The following is a 21,942-nucleotide window of genomic DNA, read 5'->3' as shown; positions in this document are numbered from 1 at the left end:
ACGAGCACACATAATTACAATACAAAAAGATACAATTGGGACCCATTTTATATTAGGTGGCCTTAACTACTATGTACTAACATTTAAATTAATAATTTGATACAATGCACTTATTGTGTACACTTTTTTTACATTCTACTTACTTTTTTTTAAAATGAACAGCATGTAATTACTTCTGTAATTAGTTACATTTAATAACACTGCTGACACTTCCCTTAAACCGAACCCTACCCTTAAACTGACCCACACCACCACCATTGCAATGTGACACAATAAGCACATTGTACTTACTATTTTTTTGTAGTTGTAAGTACATAGTAGATAAGGCCACCTAATATAAAGTGGGGCATACAAATGAAATAAACAGTGCCTTTTAAGGAAGGTATAATAGTTTTCAAGTACAGAAATGTAATAAAGTAGACTAATCAAATATCCTTTTTAAAGTTCAAGAGCAGTGAGCCCTTTTCCCTTTGTCCTTTGTTATTTGAATATCATTACAAATACAGACAGTAGCTGGATTATTAGTCACTTTAAGACCGAATGCATACAGGGATCAATGCGTTTTCTGTTTACATTCACTTAAGACAAAGATAACTACGTTTACTAGGATACTTGCCAAGAAGGATACCTTTTGACATCATTTTGAGTGAATTTATCCATTAAAGTGTGAAAGAGGAATACAAGAGAGCTCAACTTTGTATGCTAAGACACATCTTTCAGGGCACGTGCTTCGGATGGTTAAACTTTCCACACAGCGTGTGAGTAATGAATTTACTTTAGTGTGTTCCAGTGCTTCAATATTTACATTAGAAAGTGTGAAACTTTTGTGATGATAGAGCACTAACTTGTCGGGTATACAGAGCGGCGTTCACGTTTGTTCACGTTCATTTTGTCAAAACATTGTATTGTTAAGATTCAAATAATTGTTATTTGCCAACTGGCGACTGACACATATACCCACAGGCGTTTGTTGATTTTAATATTCCTAATATTGTGTTGGTCCCCCTTTTGCTGCCAATACAGACCCCTGAAGGTCTGCTGTGGTATCTGGCACCAAGATGTTAGCAGTAGATCTTTTAAAGTGTTAGTTCACCCAAAAATGAAATGTATGTCATTAATGACACCCTAATGTTGTTCCACACCTCTAAGACCTCTGTTCATCTTCGGAACACAGTTTAAGATATTTTATAATTAGTCCAAGAGCGTATGCAAGTGTATGCACACTATACTGTGCCTTTTAGAAAGGAAATAAACACATCATCAAAGTAGTCCATATGTGACATCAGTTAGTTAATTAGAATCTCTTAAAGCATCGGAAATACGTTTTGGTCCAAAAATAACAAAAACGACGACTTTATTGTTTTCATCGTTTTCTCATCCGGGATTGTTTTCAATCCTCAAACAAAGATTAAAACGGTTATGAATCAGCGTATCGATTCATGATTCGGATCGCCAATGTTACGTGATTTCAGCAGTTTGGCAGTCTGACATGCGATCCGAATCATGAATCAATTCGCTGATTCATAACAGTTCTAATCTTTGAGGATTGAAAAAAACTTGGAAGACAATGCTGAATAAAGTCGTAGTTATTGTTATTTTTGGACCAAAATGTATTTTCAATGCTTCAAGAGATGTCACATATGGACTACTTTGATGATGTTTTTATTACCTTTCTGGACATAGACAGTATAGTGTGCATACACTTTCTTTGGAGGAACAGAAAAGCTCTCAGACTAAATATAAAACATCTGGGGAATTTGGAGGACAAGTCAATACCTCAAACTTGTTCCTGAACCATTTTCCTGCTGAAATAGGTCACTGCCACCAGGGAATACCATTTCCATGAAAAAGTGAACATGGTCTGCAACAATGCTTAGATAGGTTGTACGTGTCAAAGTCACATGGATGGCAGGACCCAAAGTTTCCCAGCATAACATTGCCCAAAGCATCACACTGCCTCTGCCCTCTTGCCTTCTGCCTATATTGGATCCCCAGTGTCTTCTCCAGGTAAACAACACACACACACCCGACCATCCATGTGATGTAAAAGAAAACGTGATTCATCAGACCAGGCCATCTTCTTCCGTTGCTCATGAACAGTTCTGATGCTCACATGCCCTCTGTTGATGCTTTTGACAGTGGACAGGGGTCAGCATGGGCACTGACCGGTCTGCAGCTTTGCAGCCCCATGCACATCAAACTGCGATGCACTGTGTATTCTGACACTTTTCTATCAGAACCAGCATTAACTTCTGGAGCAATTTGAGCTACAGTAGTTCGTCTGTTTTGATCGGACCACACTGGCCAGCCTTCACTCCCCACATGCATAAATGAGTCTTGTCGCCGGATCACCACTGTTCCTTCCTTGGACCACTTTTAATAGATCCTGACCACTGCAGGCCGGAAACACCCGATAAGAGCTGCAGTTTTGGAGATGCTCGGACTTATTCGTCTAGCCATCACAATTTGGCCCTTGTCAAACTTCTTCAAATCCACACACTTGCCCATTTGTCCTGCTTCTAACACATCAACTTTGAGGACAAAATGTTGGTGTTGGTGTTGATTAACTGATAATCAATGTTATTCACTTCACCTGTCAGTGCTGCCTGATTGGTGTATGGATTCAGTGGTGTATTGGTGTATGTATTTGTATGTATTTATGTAAGTATGCATCTTTTTTTTTTTTGTATGTGTGTACAGTAGCCTATTTTTGCATGCATGAAATGGACATAAAGTATTTTCAAAAATGTTCAAAGCAGTTTCATGGTCATGATAATATGTTCTCTTTAATAGAGGGGGAAAGGTACAAGGAGAGAATGTTTGTGGAGTGGGAATAATGGTTTTGGGTGCAGATGTATTCAACCTAGCACTGAGGAGGAGCAGCTCAAGAGGTTGACCCATCAGCACTTAATTGTGTGTATATGAATGTGTTTCCATTTGCACACTAGTGCCATCACCATCCTGATGATAGATAATGATGCACAATATCACTTGTCTCTGAAATAGTCCAGCATCTCTGGTGACAGGGCTGCAATAGGGCAATTACAGTGATATGAGCCTCTGTCGGCCAGAGCCTGGAGTGTCACATGCATGTAAGAATGTGTGTAAGACAACATAGTCCATTTACACTGAGAGCGAGTGACATGATAGAACTAAAACAGACCTGTGATGATCAACAAAGCTGTCTACATTTACAGAAAAGACAGACTACTGGACCGAAAATTTAGGGTTTAAAAATATGAAGGTACAGTGAACTTGATTTCAGATTGCGCACACTTGCAAAATAAAGAGAGTAGCATATTTTGGAATTAGATTTTAAACCTATTACAAAAAAAAACAAAAACATTTGTACAAAAACTTAAGATAAAAAATAAATATATAATTAAAAGCATGCATGAAGGTCCAACCCTAAACCTAGCCATCACTATAGGAGCTATTACACCTCTTCTGAAAGAATACAGAATCTCCAGATCAAAACACATGGGAATAAGATGCAGAAACAAGCGATCTCACATGAAACATGCATATGTGAAATAACACGATTATCAACATTAACCTGTTAAGCTGATTTCTAAATTTTGAAAAAATCCTAAGAAATGTATACTCAGACTAAAACAAATACAGTTTGTGAATCCTTTGCACTAAAAGCATAATTATGGTCTCATTTGAAAGCAGACACCTGGCAGTTTACTGTAAAGTCAAAATGATAATATTTTTTATAATAAAAAAAAGCTATAATAAGCTTCAAAGTTTTGTAAAGTTATTAGAAATTTATTTGTATGATATATCTTTATGAAAATAAAATTGAAGTGGGCCTTGGAGAAATCTAGAAATGCACTACAGCTAAAGCCACAAGTCTGACCATGTTATATTTCAGATCTGAAGATGATCAGTCTAAAACTCTGCATTTTATTAAACGTTTTACAAGATCGTTTCATGTGATTTTATTTTGAGATATCGCTGAAATATCAACTGATGTTTATTGCCACATCTTCTCAGCTTTCAGTCGCTGTATTGCCTCTATTGTTTAGAGGTGCAAACTGTCCCATTCAGTTTGTCTCCCCGGCATTCACACTTCTGCGGACTGGTTATGGCTCCAATTATTATTCTTTTGTCTGCATTATAATTACTAACGATTCTCTATTCAAACTGTTCTATTCAAACCTCATTTCTAAATCAAACCTATCACTTTACCCTCACTGAGACTCTATTGAATGCATTTCGTCCAAATAAGCATTTCAGTAGTTTTACATTTAGAAAATGTTCATAAAAATAAAGTATTTACTCAGTGGCAGGTGCATCTAGGGCAAGCTAGCATGTTAGCTTAGCACACCAGCAAAACAACAATTTATACGATTAAAATCATGTTTTATTCAAAACTTGCTTCATATCACTTTATAATTTATAAGTCGAGTGTTTTATATAACAATATGTGATCTCATATAGCTTCGGGTCAAAAAATCTGACAGAAAATATACAATGCTAAAAGCTATGTGGAATAGCATTGCATTATAAATATCATCTATTATGAAACCACCCAACATGGCATAAAGAACACAGACCAACCATATATTGCCGCGATTGTGTGTTTATTGTCTTAAAACGTGTTTATCTGCATAAAATAGCGATCTGACGATCCCAGGGAGCTGTGTGGATATGTCCATATGTCAGATACTTCCTGAATGTCACATGGTGTGTCTGTTCTTCATGTGTTCCCCATGGGGTGAATTTTCAGTAGTACAGCTTTCCAGCGCCCTCCGGCTGCCAGAATGAATTGAAAACACAGCATATCACAGCCTACTGCTCTCATAATCACACATCCGCGGATTTTGGATAAAGATTGAATAAATAATACTTCTCTGTATAGAAATTTGACTCAAACGTGTGAGAATCTATCAATATTTCTCCACATCTGCACACTTTTGAAGTAAAAGCCCTGAGGGAAGTTGTTTTGTCGAGTGTCTTCATGACGACCAAGGAGGATTTTTTTATGAATGGGAGCAAATGACGCGCATATTACAATCAAAAGGTAGCGACGCCCAAGATCATATTCATAACTCCTGGAACATATTAACACATTACGGTCACTATAAGACTTTGAGAATAAAACAGAGGTAAAAAAATTAAACTTTAGTCTTAGATCTTTTTAATGATGTATAGTTTGTCAAGGTAATTACTTACATCTGATAGTAATTTTGAGCTAATTTAAACAAAGAGACCTTCAGTGCGTCCTCGTCCTCGTGACGGTTATCAGGTTTAAACAGCATATAAATCAAAGCTATCTAATGTTGCTGAATGAAATGTCAACTCAAAACGAGCTATAGGACTGAAGCTTTTGGGGTGTTGATGGACTCGATCTACGCCATCTGTGTTTTAATCATTATTCTGAATCCGTTCTTAATGTAGTCTTTGACAAAAATGTGATTTTCACAGCTTTTTGCTTATTTTTTTTTCTCTTCTGTTTTATGAAACTTACCCACATTGAAGTGTTGATAAAAAAATAATACATTAAATAGAAATAATATATGTTTATTTTTTTATTTTATTTTTTGAAGAATCTTTGCATTACTAATCATGAGTGGAATTTGCTCTGCAGTGGCACCACACCTTGATGCTCATGACAAGAACAGCATATAGCACATCTTTATTGAAGTATTTAGGCTTAAATCGCCATAATCCACAATGATAGCATTACATAAAACTGAAATTGTACGTGAAAATAACACATGGCCAATATTTTTTGAGACCCCCCAAAAATTCACAAATCAGGTTTTCAGGGGAGCCCATGTCTTATTAAGGGGAGCCGAGCTTCCCTATAGTTCGCACCCTGTACCCATGTCTAATACCTGTGCAGATATCAACAGCAAAACTTGGTTGTAGGTTGCCAGGTTGGGGACACAGAAGGTTTAAAATTTGTATAATGTGTCGATTGTGTGAGTAGGATACTCTCAATACGAGATCTGGCAACTGGACAACCTTGGAATCATAAATTGATTACTCATAGAAAAAGTTAAAGTTAGGCCATTAAAACTATGTGAGTTTCCAGAGAGAAATAACAATACGGCAGGGGGCTGGAGATGGGTGGGAAATACGGGAGACTCCTGGAAAAAACTCCCAGGTAATGCAATAAGGTAGGTATGGCTGGCACGTAAAGAGTACTGGAGGCGGTTCTGAATGAGGTTCGGTTTGAACCTTAATCAACAAGTAGAATCGACCGTGACATCCGCACTTAATCTCATTCCTTATTAATGCAGAAAATTCACTCATGTGCATGAAAGTTCGGGTTTGGGGGCCTGAACTAGGTAATTTGATGTTTATCTACTCCCAGGGCATCCAAAATGTAGGTGTGTTTGTTTCTGCAGTAGAACACAAATGAAGATTTGTAACTCCAACCGTTGTTGTGTGAGTCATGCAATGCATGTGAATGTGAATAGGTAACAATTCTATGAGAGCAAAACGAACAAACAAAAAAACATGCCTAGACATCGTGCACAAAAACCCTGCGGCTCGTGACAACACATTGATGTCTTAAGACACGAACCGATCGGTTTCTGTGAGAAACCGAACAGTATTTATGTTTTGGTTTTTTTACCTCATATCACGACGATTCTCATGTAGTGTTCACATCCCCTATTACTTCCTTCCGATAAGATCAAACTGGTGTGATCATAGATATATACTATCATAGATATATATGTAGATGCCTTAGGCACAAATGAGGATGTTCTCTCTCTCTCTCTCTCTCTCTCTATCTCTCTCTCTCTCTCTCTCTCTCTCTCTCTCTCTCTCTCTCTCTCTCTCTCTCTCTCTCTCTCTTTTTACATGTTAGTTAGAATTTTAACATGGGGCTCAATGAGAGCCTGTCCCTAGTGGCCAGTTGAGGAATTGAAGTTTACATTACTTCCGTATTGGCTTCAAGAGAAATCGCGAGAGGTTGCCGCTTGGTGTACACTCATTGAACGTGTTCTAATTTTAAAGGTGCGGTGCGAAGCTCAGCGCCGCGACACGTCTTTAAAATATTGAGCACCCCCATATTGCCAAAATGGTATGATCCTCGTTTCATAACACCCGTGAAGATTCGACCGTTAGATCGGTGGTCGAATCAGGCTCCGCATATCGATGCATCGAATCTTTGACTATTTGGAGTCACCCCTAATATATATATATGATCACACCAGTTTGACCTTATCGGACGGAAGTATAGGGGATGTAATTGCTAATAAATAGAGCTACATAAACGAATCAGCCGCTTGAATGAACCAACTCAATGACTCACTCATTAAGACCTGCCGCCAGCTACTGGTAGTTTAGTTTCATGTTTAAACATTCTTTCCAACGTTTCTTATTGTATTAAAAATATAACATAACAATCTCATAACATTATTTAATGCAGTTGTAATTTGTCAGTGTAAATAATTTTATCAGTTTTTCAGTTCTTCTAATTTAATTTACTGATCAAAATTAAGAATATAAAAGAAAAGCTGAAGCATATCCTATATTTAAGATTAATCCTCATAAATATGAATATTTAAATACATCAAAGCTGATGAAAATGTTACTTCTGAATATTGTTACTCAGTGCGTGCACTTAATCTCTCTGACACGCAGTGATGATCTGATAGCATTTAGCTTAGCTCCCTAAGCCCAGTTCATTCACTATGGAACCAAACAGAGATCAAGTTAGAAGTACCAAACACCTCCATCTTTTCCCTATTTAAATACAGTTACACGAATAGTTGAACGATCAAGTATGGTGACAAAATAAAATGTGGTACTTCTCTAATCGGATTAAAAAGGAGAACTATAATGTATGGCGGATTAGCACTTCTGAGAGTACTTCGGCTCGGCGCAGTAAAAAGTCCCGGCCGAAACATCTTTCCTCACACCTCCCCCTCACTCTCTCATTTCTGTCAATAGGAAGATGTGAGGGAAGATGTTTCGGCCGGGACTTTTTACTGCGCCGAGCCGAAGTACTATCAGAAGTGCTATTCCGGCATACAATATAGATCTCCTTTTTAATCCGATTAGAAACGCGCCACGTTTTATTTTGTCACCATACTTGATCGTTCAACTACTCGTGTAACTGTATTTAAATATGGGAAACGTGGAGGTGTTTGGTACTTCTAACTTGATCTCTGTTTGGTTCCATAGTGAATGAACTGGGCTTAGGGAGCTAAGCTAAATGCTATCAGATCATCACTGCCCGTCAGAGAGATTAAGTGCACGCACTGAGACGAGAGAGGTATGTATCAACTCGTTTAAGTTAAGGGAATAACAGTTTAATATGAAAAGGCAGTGAAGTATCCCTTTAAGTACTGAGACTTCCTCCACCACTGTTACCTATTCACCCCATTATATGACTGGCACACAGCAACGGTTGTTGCTGGAGTTAAAAATCTTCATTTGTGTTCTACTGAATAAACAAACACACCTACATGTTGGATGCATTGGGTGTAAGCAGATAAACATCACATTTTCATTTTTTGGGTGAACTATCACCTTTAAAATCAAGATATATATTTTTATTTCGAATACATATTTTAAACACATGTTTCTGAAATACTGCCCATCCCTCCACAAGAGTGATGCAGATGGGGGCTGGCTTAGGGTGGAGCACGGGACTTTCATGAAATATGGCTGAATACCCCTTTTTCTCCCCTTAATATCCTTTACCATGCTAATGGTACTGCAATGCCGGCGCTATTGATTAATCTAAGTGCGGGCTGGAGGATGAGAGACTCTTTTGGCAGATGCACAAAAGGCCATTAAACGCAGGGCGGCCGGAGGGGAGACGGGGAATGCAGCGTGTCAGGGAAGGGGAGAGAGAAATCAAGGGGTGAATGAATGAAAGAAAGAAGGGAATTGTGGGGAAACAAGCACATGGTAAGCGAGACAACGATAACGGCTGTTCTTTCCTGAATTCGACAATCCTCAGGAGGATCGAAACTGTTGCGAAGGGATTGTTCACACCCAAAATGAAAATGCTGTCATCATTTATTCACCCTCATGTTGTTTCAATCCCCTATGACTTTCTTTTTGAGTGAAACGCAACAGGAATCCCCAAGACTATGTCGTGGAGTGGGGAAGGAAGCTTCAAAAAGGACACAAACTAAGCGTCCTAAATGTTGTCCATCAGACTTGTGCATTACATTCCAAATTTCAAGTGGCGCAAAAGGTTTGTGTAAAAAAAAAAAAAGAAATGTTGTTATTCACGAATCATCTCGCACTGCGAACTGATCATTGAGTCAGGTGATTGAACAGATCAGTCTAATTCATAAATGAGTCAAATGAATTCATCGACTTTAAAATGACGACTTACATTATAGTGCACACGATGTAGCATGTTATGATACTTTTATGGTGTGTTTGCATTCTTTTTAAAGCTTAAAATTCTGATTTTAATGGAATACAGTGACTCGCACATTCTTCTTCTTGAATGGCATATTATTATAAATTTTCTTATTCTCTTTTGATTGTCATTATATTCGCATTACTGTAATACACTAATGAAAATCATTCTGTCTGGATACAATTTAATTATTTAATTAATTTATTCTGCTTTTATATTATGTAAGGCAGTGCAACAAATATTACGATGATGCATAAATACTCATGAGTCCATTTTTTTTGAGAGAGAGACAATTTAATACTTTTGCTTAGCAATGGCCCAATGAATAATATAGATAATAAAATATATTTTAAATAAATGCTGTTCTTTTGAATAAAATAATATATATATATATATATATATATATATATATATATATATATATATATATATATATATATATATATATATATATATATATATATATATATATATATATATATATATATATATATATATATATATATATATATATATATATATATATATATATATATATCAGGGCTGTCCTATATATAAAACCCATCGTGGGTTCCACAAAAATATTAAACAGCACTGTTTTCAACATTGATCATAATCAGAGATGTTTCTTGAGCATCTAATCAGAGTATTAGAATGATTTCCATATGGTCATGTGACACTGAAGACTGGAGTAATGATGCTGTGAATTAAGCTTTCATCACAAGATTTTTTTTTTTTTTTTAACTGTATTTTTTTATCATGTACTTAAGTGTAGCCTTGGTGAGAAACTGCAAACTTCAAAGCTTTGAACAATAGTATAATACATATATACATTTATAAACAATCAATTATTTTTTACAGTAGTTAGAAGTGTTCCATCTTAATAGTATATATCCTTATTTGGTTCTGCTGTGAAAACTAACAGGTTTCATTAGATTCATGTATTGTTTATGTTCAGTAGTGTAATATTCTCATTTAACCCAAATATGAAAGGTGCGGAATGGTTCACACAACTGAAGAACACATTAAACTGTGACTCAAACAGCATACAAAATAACATTTTCAAGTGAGATGAGCAAAATGCTAATCCAACAAAATATTGTTATGTACTCAGCAGAAGCCAATGTATTTGCTGGCATGCAGTACACCTCAGTGGATATGTGTCTTCTAGGGCAGAGGGAACGTACATGTTAAACCCTGAATTCTGAAGAGATTTATAATAAAGAAGGGGTATGAAAGCTGTGGCCGATGGGGCCGTGAGAAGGGGCAGGTCAGGATAGCGTTCCACCTGCTCTCGCCTCGACAAACAAAACGACAGCCCCTGCGGCCACGCCACAACGTGACTGAGCATATTTTCATAAGACATATACATCTCAGAGTCTCCCACTGCCCCAAACACACATTATATATAGGTACAGTGTGGAGGTACCTTTTTTCCCTCCACGCTGCAGCTTAATTTGCAGGAAGCCACCCATGTGCTATTAAGTCCCGAGTTCTCAGTTAGGTTTTTTTGAAGTTTATAATGGCTCACACACACATACACACACCCGAACATGCAAGACAACTGTGCAGCCATCTCATTTTCCCCGGAGTAAAGCCGTGACTCACTGGCGTTTGACATCTCCAGCTGTGGAGTGATATCATAACTGTGACTGCTAACTGACATCACACGCTAATGGCTAATGGGTCCTATGAAACACGGTCTAGTAGTCAATAAATCAGCATAAGTGCACTGTTATTTGAACCTGTCTCTCCATTAAAAAAAGAAAAAAGAACAACAAAGGAAAAATAAGAACAAGGCAATTATTGCACCACTCTGTTGTGTAATCTTGCAGTTTCTTCATGAAATAAGATATGAAAGAAAACCGTTTTGCAATTTATTCGTAAACGCAAGCTAAAATAATTATTTTAAAAATAAACAGGAAGCTGTAGAGAGGAGAATGCTGTGTTATCAGCACCATTCAAGGACACATGTATATTGCAGTGTGAAATCAAATAATGTTTTGTTTACAAGAAACCGGAGCTGGGTTTGCTCAAGTTTGCAAGGACTATGGCATCAAATCTTTAAAAGATATTCTAGACTTTTGTCTAGTAACAAGCACGATTTTGTTTGTCCATAAAATAATAGTTAGTTATTAATTATGAATGGGCATAGATGCTAGTCTACAGTAGATACACTACCGTTCAAAAGTTTGGGGGTTGTTAAGTTGTAATAATAGTAATGTTTTCAAAAGAAGTCTCTTATGCTCACTAAGGCTGAATTTATTAGATCAAAAACAGTAATATTGTGAAATATTACAATTTAAAAGAACTGTTTTCTATGTTAATATATACAGTATATTAAACTGTATTTTTCCAGTGATTAAAGCAGAATTTTTAGCATCTTTACTCCAGTCGTCAGTGTCCCATTCCTTCAGAAATCATTCTAATATGTATGTTGATTTGAAGCTTAAGAAACATTTATTTATTGCAACAGTTGTGTTGTTTAATATTTACTTTTGTGGAAACTGTAATAGAAACTTCAAAAGAACATTACTCTCAAAAGCATAGGTAAAACCACTCACATGAGAAAACGACTGAAGTTATATCAGTTTCCTAATAAATGCTTATTTTGTATAATATTTGGAGCTATTGAGATCGCTTACCCACCCCAGTTCAATAAAGATCAACCAAAACATTGGTAGCATTATTTATGTATATAGGTGTGTTTGGGTTGTTTTAAATGTTTAAAAAAATGATTACAATATCAAAAAGTTGTTTGTAGTGAAATAAATTAAACGCAATAAGCGGTGACTTCACACTCGTGTTGCATTGTGGCATATGGAGCTGCCTGAATTGTACATATGAAGTAGACTCACTACCTCAGTCCAAATCGAGGGAATGAGGGTCTGTCCATATGAACTTCCCTCATCCACTACACGAAGTGGAGCACACTTCAAAATGAAGGCAGGGATACCCCACAGTGCTTAGGGAAGTTTGCAAGTGCATGTTTAAAAGTGGAGTGGGACGCAACCCTAATGGTGTAGTTATGGCATCATCTAGCAAAAGCTAACAAGGCTATGCTAACCAGCAAAAACTTGACACCTTAGGGTGCTTTCACACCTACCTTGTTTGGTCTGGATTTTCGGACTTTTCAGTTTAGTCCGGTTCAAAATTACAGGCATGAAACCACCCTTATATATATATATATATATATATATATATATATATATATATATATATATATATATATATATATATATATATATATATATATATATATATATATATATATATATATATATATATATATATGAAGTTATATTTCTCATGTCTGTGAGAAGTAGCCTACATGCTGAGTTTCGGTTTATTTATGAGACCATTCCAGTTCATGTGCAACGCAAATGATCGCTCCGTCACGGTTTGTCTGCTATATTATTTATTAAAGCTTATTTATTAAATTCAGGCAAATGATGAAACATTTATTACAATTAAGATACAATTTATAAAAAGCTTTCTACAAAACAAAACTTAATGAAGTGATCAAAATCATTTCTGACCAGATGTCTTTGACATTTATTGCACATCTGTGCACGTTTCATAATCAATATAGCCTAGATGAAATTTAAAAATAACATTATAATATTTAAAAATAACTATAAAACAAAATACACTGTTTGGCTAAAAAAGTATATCCTAGTCTTCTCCTACTTTCCTGTCAGCGCCGATAAAATGTTTGCACAACCAGGACGTTAATTTGGTGAATTTGAACTAACCTCGAGTATAGTTGTTGCTGCAGATAGTAATCCCATAATATTAACAGTATTGGCAACGATATGCATCTGTTCATTCATTCTTGTCAAAGTTACCCGCTGAATTGACAACACCGACGTCAGACACAGGTCTGCTAACAAACCAATCAATGATAAGATTAGCCCACATAGATGATGACGACAGGACGCCAGTGCATCATGTAAAGTTATTTAGTGCGCAGGCATAACTGCAATGTGAAAGTAAACCAAAACTAACCAAATGAATACAATGACTTTCAGGTGTGAAAACGCCTTTAGTGTGCGACACTTGGCTAGAATAAACTATGATGTGGGCCACATTTGTGACCCTGGACCACAAAACCAGTCATAAGGTTCATAACCAGTCTTTATACATCACCTGAAAGCTAAATAATGTATTTTCCATTGATTTATGTTTTTTTTCTGGCTGAGATACAACTTCTTGAAAATCTGGAATCTGAGGGTGCAAACAAGTCTAAATATTGAGAAAATCGCCTTTAAAGTTGACCAAATTAAGTCCTTAGCAGGGCATATTGCTAATAGTAATACATTTGTGGTATATTTACGGTAGGAAATGTACAAAATATCTTCATGGAATATGATCTTTAATGATTTATGGCATAAAATGAAAATCGATCATTTTGACCCATACAATGTATTGTTGGCTATTGCCACAAATATACCCGCGCGACTTATGACTGGTTTTGTGATCCAGGGTCACCTTTATGCCAACAGTCAAAAGGTTAGCTATTCTACTACACATTTTCAGTCAAATAATGATCTAAATCTCATGCAAATTCCATTATTCTTTTAAACCTATACTCCCTTTTTGTCACTCCTTCCCTATAGCTTCAATCTTGTCCATCATTGTGGTTTCCTAAAGCAACAGTAGGCCAAACCCCATTAGATCTACAGGCCCATATCAGTCACCTGAAACTGGATGTGCTCTATGAAGCTTGGCCTCTAAAGCAGCACATTCATTCGGTGTGCCGACTCCTGTGAGCCCCCGCTGGTCAAGAGCAGATTGTTTCTCATTTGGCTGAGTGGCACCACAGCGGCTTGTTAAAGCTCTGGTTTAAATACATCATTTCTGGGAATGAAAGGGGCAAAGAAGAAAAATGGCCCGCCACACCATTTTTTCCCCCTCCACACCCACACCCCCAGCCCCGTTTCTTTTTTTCACGCTCCATGCTGCTGCTGCTGCTTTCCTGGACAAAAGACAGAGCGTGAAACATATGCAGTCATTTCACAGCTGTCTCGTGTCTTTTGGACGTTCCCATCTATTTCAATCCATCATTCACATCTCTCTCCAGAATAACTTGCGATTAACAGGATTTCACCTGTTCTCTAATACATGTGCTAATGAAATGCATGCGCAATAGGTGCTTTTTACAATACAGATTGTTTCAAGTCAGCTTTACAGAAATGAATGCAACAAAGGCTTTTTGTTTTTTTTTGGCTGTACAGCAGCTCTAGAAGAAAGCCATTGTCCAGCTTACTGCCTTAGTTCGCCCACAAAGGAAAATTAGCCCATGTTTTACTCACCCTCAAGACATCCTGGGTGTATTTAACATTCTTCTTTCAGACGAATAAAATTGGAGTTATATAAAAAAAAAAAAAAAGTTCTTGCTAATCAAAGCATTATAATGGCAGTGAATTGTTGCCTCATTTATGAAGTCGACAAAAGTGAAGCTATGCATCATATAACTGCTCCACACAGCTCCGGGGGTTAATAAAGGCCTTCTGAAGCTTTCTGAAGATTTGACGCCTCACGCCTCTTGCTGGGCAGCAAATCCCGCTTCTCTTATATCGAAATCCTCTGCCAATTCTCTCCAAAAAAAATTCTCGTTTTAGACACTAATTCATGGCCAGTGTTTTGTTTTGCTCTATCCTCTGCGCTTCGTTCCTCATGCATCACAGGTTTAAGGTTCAAGGGTTACTCTGTTGTCGTAAATCGATATGTACAGAAATCTGCCAGAAGTTATTTTAGTCAATAAAGTTTTAAACATGGATATTTTTCTTACACAAACCAATTAAAGGAAGGATTTCTTACCAATTAAAGGGATAGTTCACCCAAAAAATGTAAATTACCCCATGATTTACTCACCATCCTAGTAGTAAGTTGAATATATGGAAGCTGGTCCTTTATAAAGTTTTAACTATGGATATTTTTCTTAGAAAAACCCATTGATTCGCTTCAGAAGGCCTTCCCTTATGAAAAATAACCATGGTTTTATTATAATAAAAGTGTAACCATGTTTTTTTAGCTAACTAATTACCATTTATGTAACCACAGTTTTACCACAAATACCACAAAAACAGTTCATGGTTAAACTGTGGTTAGAGTAGCAAAACCATGGTTAATTTGTGGTTACCATGGTTTAACTACAATGATCATGTTTTTTTTTTTTTTTTTTGGTTTTATTTGTAGTAAAGCCAAGGTTCATTTTTGTAAGGGTTTACCAGAGCTGTGCCACCTTTTCCAAAATGCATCCATCCATTATACCTTTTATAATGGATGAATGCATTTTTTAGCTAATTTTCCTTATTAAATATGCAAATATTATCCAATCTTAGCCGTGGGCATTTACTTCCAAGTCTCCAGTGCGGCACGCTCATCAAAACCCAGCGTTTTGGAGACAGCCTCAAAACCAGTGTAGAAAATAGCCTATTACTTATTAGTTATGATGTTTTTGAATGTAAAAACCACACGAACATCATTATTTGACCTCAAATAACAGTATACATTTTTTTTTTTAAAAGCCAGTTCATGACACCTTTAATATAACTCATATTGTAATTGCCTCAAAGCAGAATATCATATACACCTAGGACGGCTAGTAAATAATAGGATAATTTTCATTTTTGGGTGAACTATCCCAAGGGGGATGAATGTAAAAGTGGGATTCATCAATGCAATCCTCATAAAACGCAGCATTTAAGCGATCAACGTCATCAATACAGCATTCTGTTATCCAAAGCATCTTACAAATTCAAAGTTCATTAAGAATTTTTCATTTTTTCACAAGCAAAATTATTGTACAAAATACATGGCAGACAGAACATGCAAACAATCCCCAGCCCTGTATATTTTCTAGTTAAGAAAGAGAAAGCCACCAAATATATTCCCACTTTAAGTAAATCTCTCCTTCACACCTTCCAGGGAATGACAACTTTCAAAGATCATCCTTCAGTGGGTGTGAATGTATGCATATTTCGTTTATAATTGCTCCAGACTTCCGTTGCTCTTAGAGTCGTCCGTTAAATGTCAGTGCTTTTTAAAGCTCCGCTGCACCATATGTCTCTTCATCTCAGCTCCATCAATTACAAGCAGAAACATTGATCCATTGAACTTCTCAGTCCAGTCATTTATTTGAGCTGTTCAACAAAAATGACATTTCTACTCTATAATTATGTAAATGTGAGGCCACACAATTTGGTTTGAACATTATTTCTAATGTTAGGTTTCAATAAATACATCAATACCAAACTATTATTTGAGGTACAGAAGGGATGTTTTGTAAGTAGTGTTTGTTTTTCTGATCTTGTAATATAGCTGTGATATATTATGGGTCATTGTTTAAAGCGTTTACTAACCTTCATAACGTTTATAGCAGTTCTTTCTTCCGTGGAATATATAATAAGTTATTTGGAATAAATTTGTTTCATCCATACAATAAAATTCACCGGGGTCCAATGCTGTTTTGGACCCCAATTACTTACATTTTTGGATACTTTGGAAGCAAATTCTCTACTTTTGTGTTCCACTGAAGAAAATCAAATAGGTTTGGAACGACCATTCAGAACTTTTCGGGTGAATTATTCCTTTAAATTCATTAAACATCTTCTGTGCCAAAGCAGTCCTGAGTGTATCCAAATGAGTCTTAATTTAGATGTTTAACTGTGTTACTTTAATGCTGGATTTCAGAATAGATGCCTGACTATTTTTTGTTCTTTCCTCTGGAAGACCCCCCCACCCCCCTCCACACACACACACACACACACACACACACACACACACACACACACACACACACACACACACACACACACACACACACACACACACACACACACACACACACACACACACACACACACACACACACACAAAAACTATACTAATACCTATTTATCAGACTATTTACATCATGGAACCTAAATTAACTGGTTGTTTTGTCTATAAAGTACTTTGAATTTGTGCCTTAATATACCAGTCTGTCTAGCTGTCAATACTCAAACTCAAAAAGAAAAAGTTTTGTCTGTGTGTGTGTGTGTGTGGGGGGGGGATGTTTTTGTGACATATTAGGACACAAATATATATATATATATATATATATATATATATATATATATATATATATATATATATATATATATATATATATATATATATATATATATATATATATATATGTATGTATAATGACATGGGTATGACATAGGTATTTACAAGGAGAGGGTAAAATACAAGGACATTAGCCATGTCCCCATTTTTCAAAATGCTTATAAATCATACAGGATGAGTTTTTTTTAGAAAGTAAAAATGCAGAATGTTTCCTGTGATGGGTAGGTTTAGGGGTAGGGGCAGTGTAAGGGAATAGAAAATACGGTTTGTACAGTATAAAAACCATTACGCCTATGGAATTTCCCCACATTTCACAACAACAAACGTGTGTGTGTGTTCAAACTGTAAATCTGAACGAAAAAAAGTTGCACTACGAAGAATAGATAAAAGGGTGTCTGAATGCCCCGATATACTTGAAGCCAAAAATGAAGGAAAAACTGGTATGGTGTAATAATTGCTTTTAAAATATCACTGCTGTGAGTATATTGTGGCCTTCAGATGTGTTTTTAGACAAATTGAAGATACTAAAATCGAAGTTATGTTTGTATACCTGTACCTAAATACAACTGGAAGCCAGTTTAATAATACTTAAAAAGCTCCACTTCTTAAACCCAGGGACATTGTCCGCTAGCCGTGAGCATTTGATTGTTTCCATGCCACATTTTGCTGTCAGATCCCAGGCAGCTTTGAGGCACCCATCGCTCAGCGAGGACTGTTCCAGCTGCCATCCTCTCATTCCTCAGCAGAATGAATGGCTTCCCTACACCACGCTCCCCGTGCCGAACTGGCTCTTTCATCTCTCTGAAGCCCTCTCGCCGTGATGCACTACGTGAGTACACATATGAGGCGCAGCTGAAATGCGGCCCCGCAGAAGACTGATGAGGTTTCCACCTTGTCGTGATGGAGCTCAATATGGTCTTTGCTGCAAGCTGATATGAGCTTGTGTACGGGTTGATAGGGTTTGTTTCAGGGGAGTAGTGGTCCCGGGAACTCAAATAAGATTCGTATGGCACTGAGTAATAGTTGTTTTGGAAATTTAGTTGGGATCTGTGTAAGGAGGGATGAGTTGTGCTCTGTAGTGAAGTATGACATCATCCACGACTACTATTACACAACACTAGTAACACATGCTTGCTTACTAAAAAGTAATTGATATCAATACATTTTGCCTGTGGAATTTCACTGTACGCTGTAAAAAAAACTAATTTAGAACTGACCTGCTACATGAAGGATCGTGTTGAGTTTTGTTCAGTACTTATATTTGTGTGTGCTTGCCCCATTATTTGCATTGCATATTTAATTGGATGCTAAAACAATGTATGAAATCAAATAATGCCATAAGCAGAACAATTAATTCTTTGTAGTTTATGCCCAATAGCAGGAATAGTAGTGTTTTCAAAAATATAAATGTCGATTCTGAATATTTGTTTCAATGCTCACTTTCCACAGTATTGATAATTTGCTACCAGCTGCACTTTCTCACTTCTTTCAAACATACAGCAGCGTGTATTTTAATTAAATAAGTATATAATTGCTCTGCATGTGTCAGAGTGAAGCTGTTCCTTCATGCGCACAGCTCATAATCCGGTGCGTTTCGCATCTCAGAGTGGCGTGGTTTACAGTAAAAGTCGTGAACTCCATCTCCGAGAGTTTAACATGCACCACTTATGGCTTATTTTCACATTTGCATTAATTCATATTTTTGTAGACAGTTCATTACAGCATTTTAAGCGTTCGTGCATTTCATTAGACTTGTAATCAGAAGTGTTTATAAACCTGTAACATAAAGGTTTCCCTGCAGTTTCGTATCAGAATACAAGCTTTAATTCTTGCAAATGAATTTATTAAGTCATAAGTATTGTGAAGTTACAACTGGAGAGTGGAATAAGGAATACGCTTATGAAGTATTGATATTTTATTAAATATGCAAATGCGTCATTATTATATGATGCCAGAGCTAGCAAGCTTAAAGCTAAGTGCTATCTGGTAACCGTTGTTGATATTTCAAATCACCAAAACAAACACGCCCCTACCCCCAAAAGGGTCTCGCCCTATTTTGATAGCTCCGCACCACACATACGTAAACCCAGGCAACAACTTTAGCAGAATCTGTGTTACTAATCCAGGTCGAATTTTCAATGAAAAAGTCACCCCTTCCATCACAACACAAACCTTTCTCATGAACAACTCAATAGAACACAAGCACGACAGTAAAACTAACTACATATTACAATTATCACCAGATTAGAGTTATAGCGATCACAAAAACACAAACTTTTCTCATTAACAACTCTATAGAACACAAGCATGACGGTATATTACAATTATGACCAGATGAGGGTTATATAGATTATAAAAAAAGAGGCAACAAACATGTATTAGGAGTATAGTATCTTACTTGTCGGACACATTTTGTGAGCTGATGCTTGAAGCACACAGGGAGGAGATTTAGATGCTCCATTCGGTGTGGAAATTAACGGGTCTTTATCATCGCTGCAGTGAGACACAATATGATCGCAAATGGACAAGTGAACATGACACAAGAGCATAGTGAAGCAAAAGTCAGCATATATTAGGCTAGTTCTCGCCTATTGTCCGTCATGTGTGACTCTGAATAATGACGTGCACAGAGTGAGAGCTCGTCTCACCATCATTAGTAGACACGCCCCTTACCTGCTGATTGGCTACAAGTTTGCTATTCCACTCGGCCTGAGTCCTTTTTCTAAAACGGTTTTGAAATAACACTTACCCCACCTTTAAGGAATCTCAGACAGCAGAGTTTCAGTTGATAAGAAAATGATTTGACTATGGCCACAATCAGGTTATGGTTTTCTAAAGTAACTAGCCATTCGCATTTTCACTGGCCACAATTCTGACAATAATACCAAGCTGAAAACCTACCATATCAATATTTTTAATATTACCTCATAATTTGGCAGTGGGTATATTAGGCTGCTGTCACTTTAAAGGGATAAGCCCATACATTTAAAAAAAAAAAATCATAATTTACTCACCATCAAGTTGTTTTAAACCTGTATGAGTTTCTTTGTTCTGCTGAACACAAAAAAAGATATTTTGAAGAATGTTTGTAACAAAGCAGATAGAGCAACCATTGACTACCATAGTATCCCCCCCCCCCCCTTACTATGGTAGTGAATGGTTGCTCTATCTGCTTTGTTACAAAAATTCTTCAAAATATCTTTTTTTGTGTGTGTGTGTTTAGCAGAAGAAAGAAACTCATACAGGTTTGGAAAAAAAAACTTGAGGGTTTGTAAATGATGAAATCATTTTCATTTTTGGGTGATCTATCTCTTTAATACTTGATGCTCGGAACCCTTATGCGTTTTCTTTCTCAACTGTTTATGTTCACTTAAAAACCTAACTGACTGTGTTTACGTGAATATTGCCAAGACCGATATTTTGACATTATATTGTGTCTATTTGACTGTTTAGGTGCAATAAGCAGCACAAAAAGAACTCAATTTGGTACTGAAAGGCGGCTTTATGTGCACACACTTTGGGAGTGAGCACAGAATCTGTGGGAATGCAAAATTCAAACTCAGTAACGCCAAACAATATTCATCCCGCGCAAATGAAACAAGCGAGTGAGGGGAGGTCAACTTTTGGGAAGGGGAGGTTTGTGTGTCAACTTTCTGTTGGAGAGAAGAGAGAGCGAGAAAGCGCAGCTGATATTGTGTATCTGTGAAAAAATTTGTATTGGAATCGTTTCAGATATTTCAGTATTTTCATTAACACTATTGTACTTAGTTTATTATTTCAGATTCATTTTTAAAAGACTTCAACTGAAATATGTATATATTATATATAATTCAACCCGCCAAAGCGGATAGTAGGAATGACTGGCCGCAATTATAACTTAGATACTATGACATGTTATCAAAAGTGGTATGGAATATTGATATTTTTCAAGCTACTGTATATTGAAGTTATACATTCCTGTATCATGACAACACTCCTCTGTACTGCACTCATCCAGAGCAAGGTAGTACAATTTTAAGATTCTCAAACAAATCAATTTGAAGTAGTTCTGAAACACTCCATTTTCTTGTGCAAGGCAGTAACTAGATTATAGAGTAAGATGTGCTCATCTACTTAAAGAGCTTAATGGAAATAAGCATGACGCAACATCTACTTTCAGCCTTGATATGTAAGAGGAATAAATACAAGAAACCCAAGGGGCTTCTTAAGAAATAGTATTTGACTGGCTGGTGTAACGTGCTCACATTCAGCAGTCTAGAACAAATGAAACTATGGGATATAAATCACCTACTTTCAGCTGTCTTCAAAACTCTGACTGACGTCTTAGTGAGCAAATCATTTTCCAAAGAACATGCCTGGTCTCATTCTGTAGAGCATGAGGGACACAATTGGACTCATGCAGAGACCCGACAATGGAACCAAATCACACCAGCCCACTTTGACCCCAAAGGATGCTGTATTCTTGTTAAAAAAAA

At 36.6% G+C, this 21,942-nt stretch overlaps 1 protein-coding gene across 1 annotated transcript in view; it reads right to left on the bottom strand.

Moving 5' to 3' along the window:
* cntfr (ciliary neurotrophic factor receptor) overlaps positions 1 to 21,942 on the bottom strand; it is a 238,069-nt gene that overhangs the window by 31,501 nt on the left and 184,626 nt on the right. The window lies entirely within an intron of this gene.

This window comes from Pseudorasbora parva, chromosome 23, assembly GCF_024679245.1.
Source record: "Pseudorasbora parva isolate DD20220531a chromosome 23, ASM2467924v1, whole genome shotgun sequence".
Classification (NCBI taxonomy): Eukaryota; Metazoa; Chordata; class Actinopteri; order Cypriniformes; family Gobionidae; genus Pseudorasbora; species Pseudorasbora parva.
The sequence above is the reverse complement of the archived record's forward strand: the minus strand, read 5'-3'. Positions and strand labels throughout refer to the sequence as shown.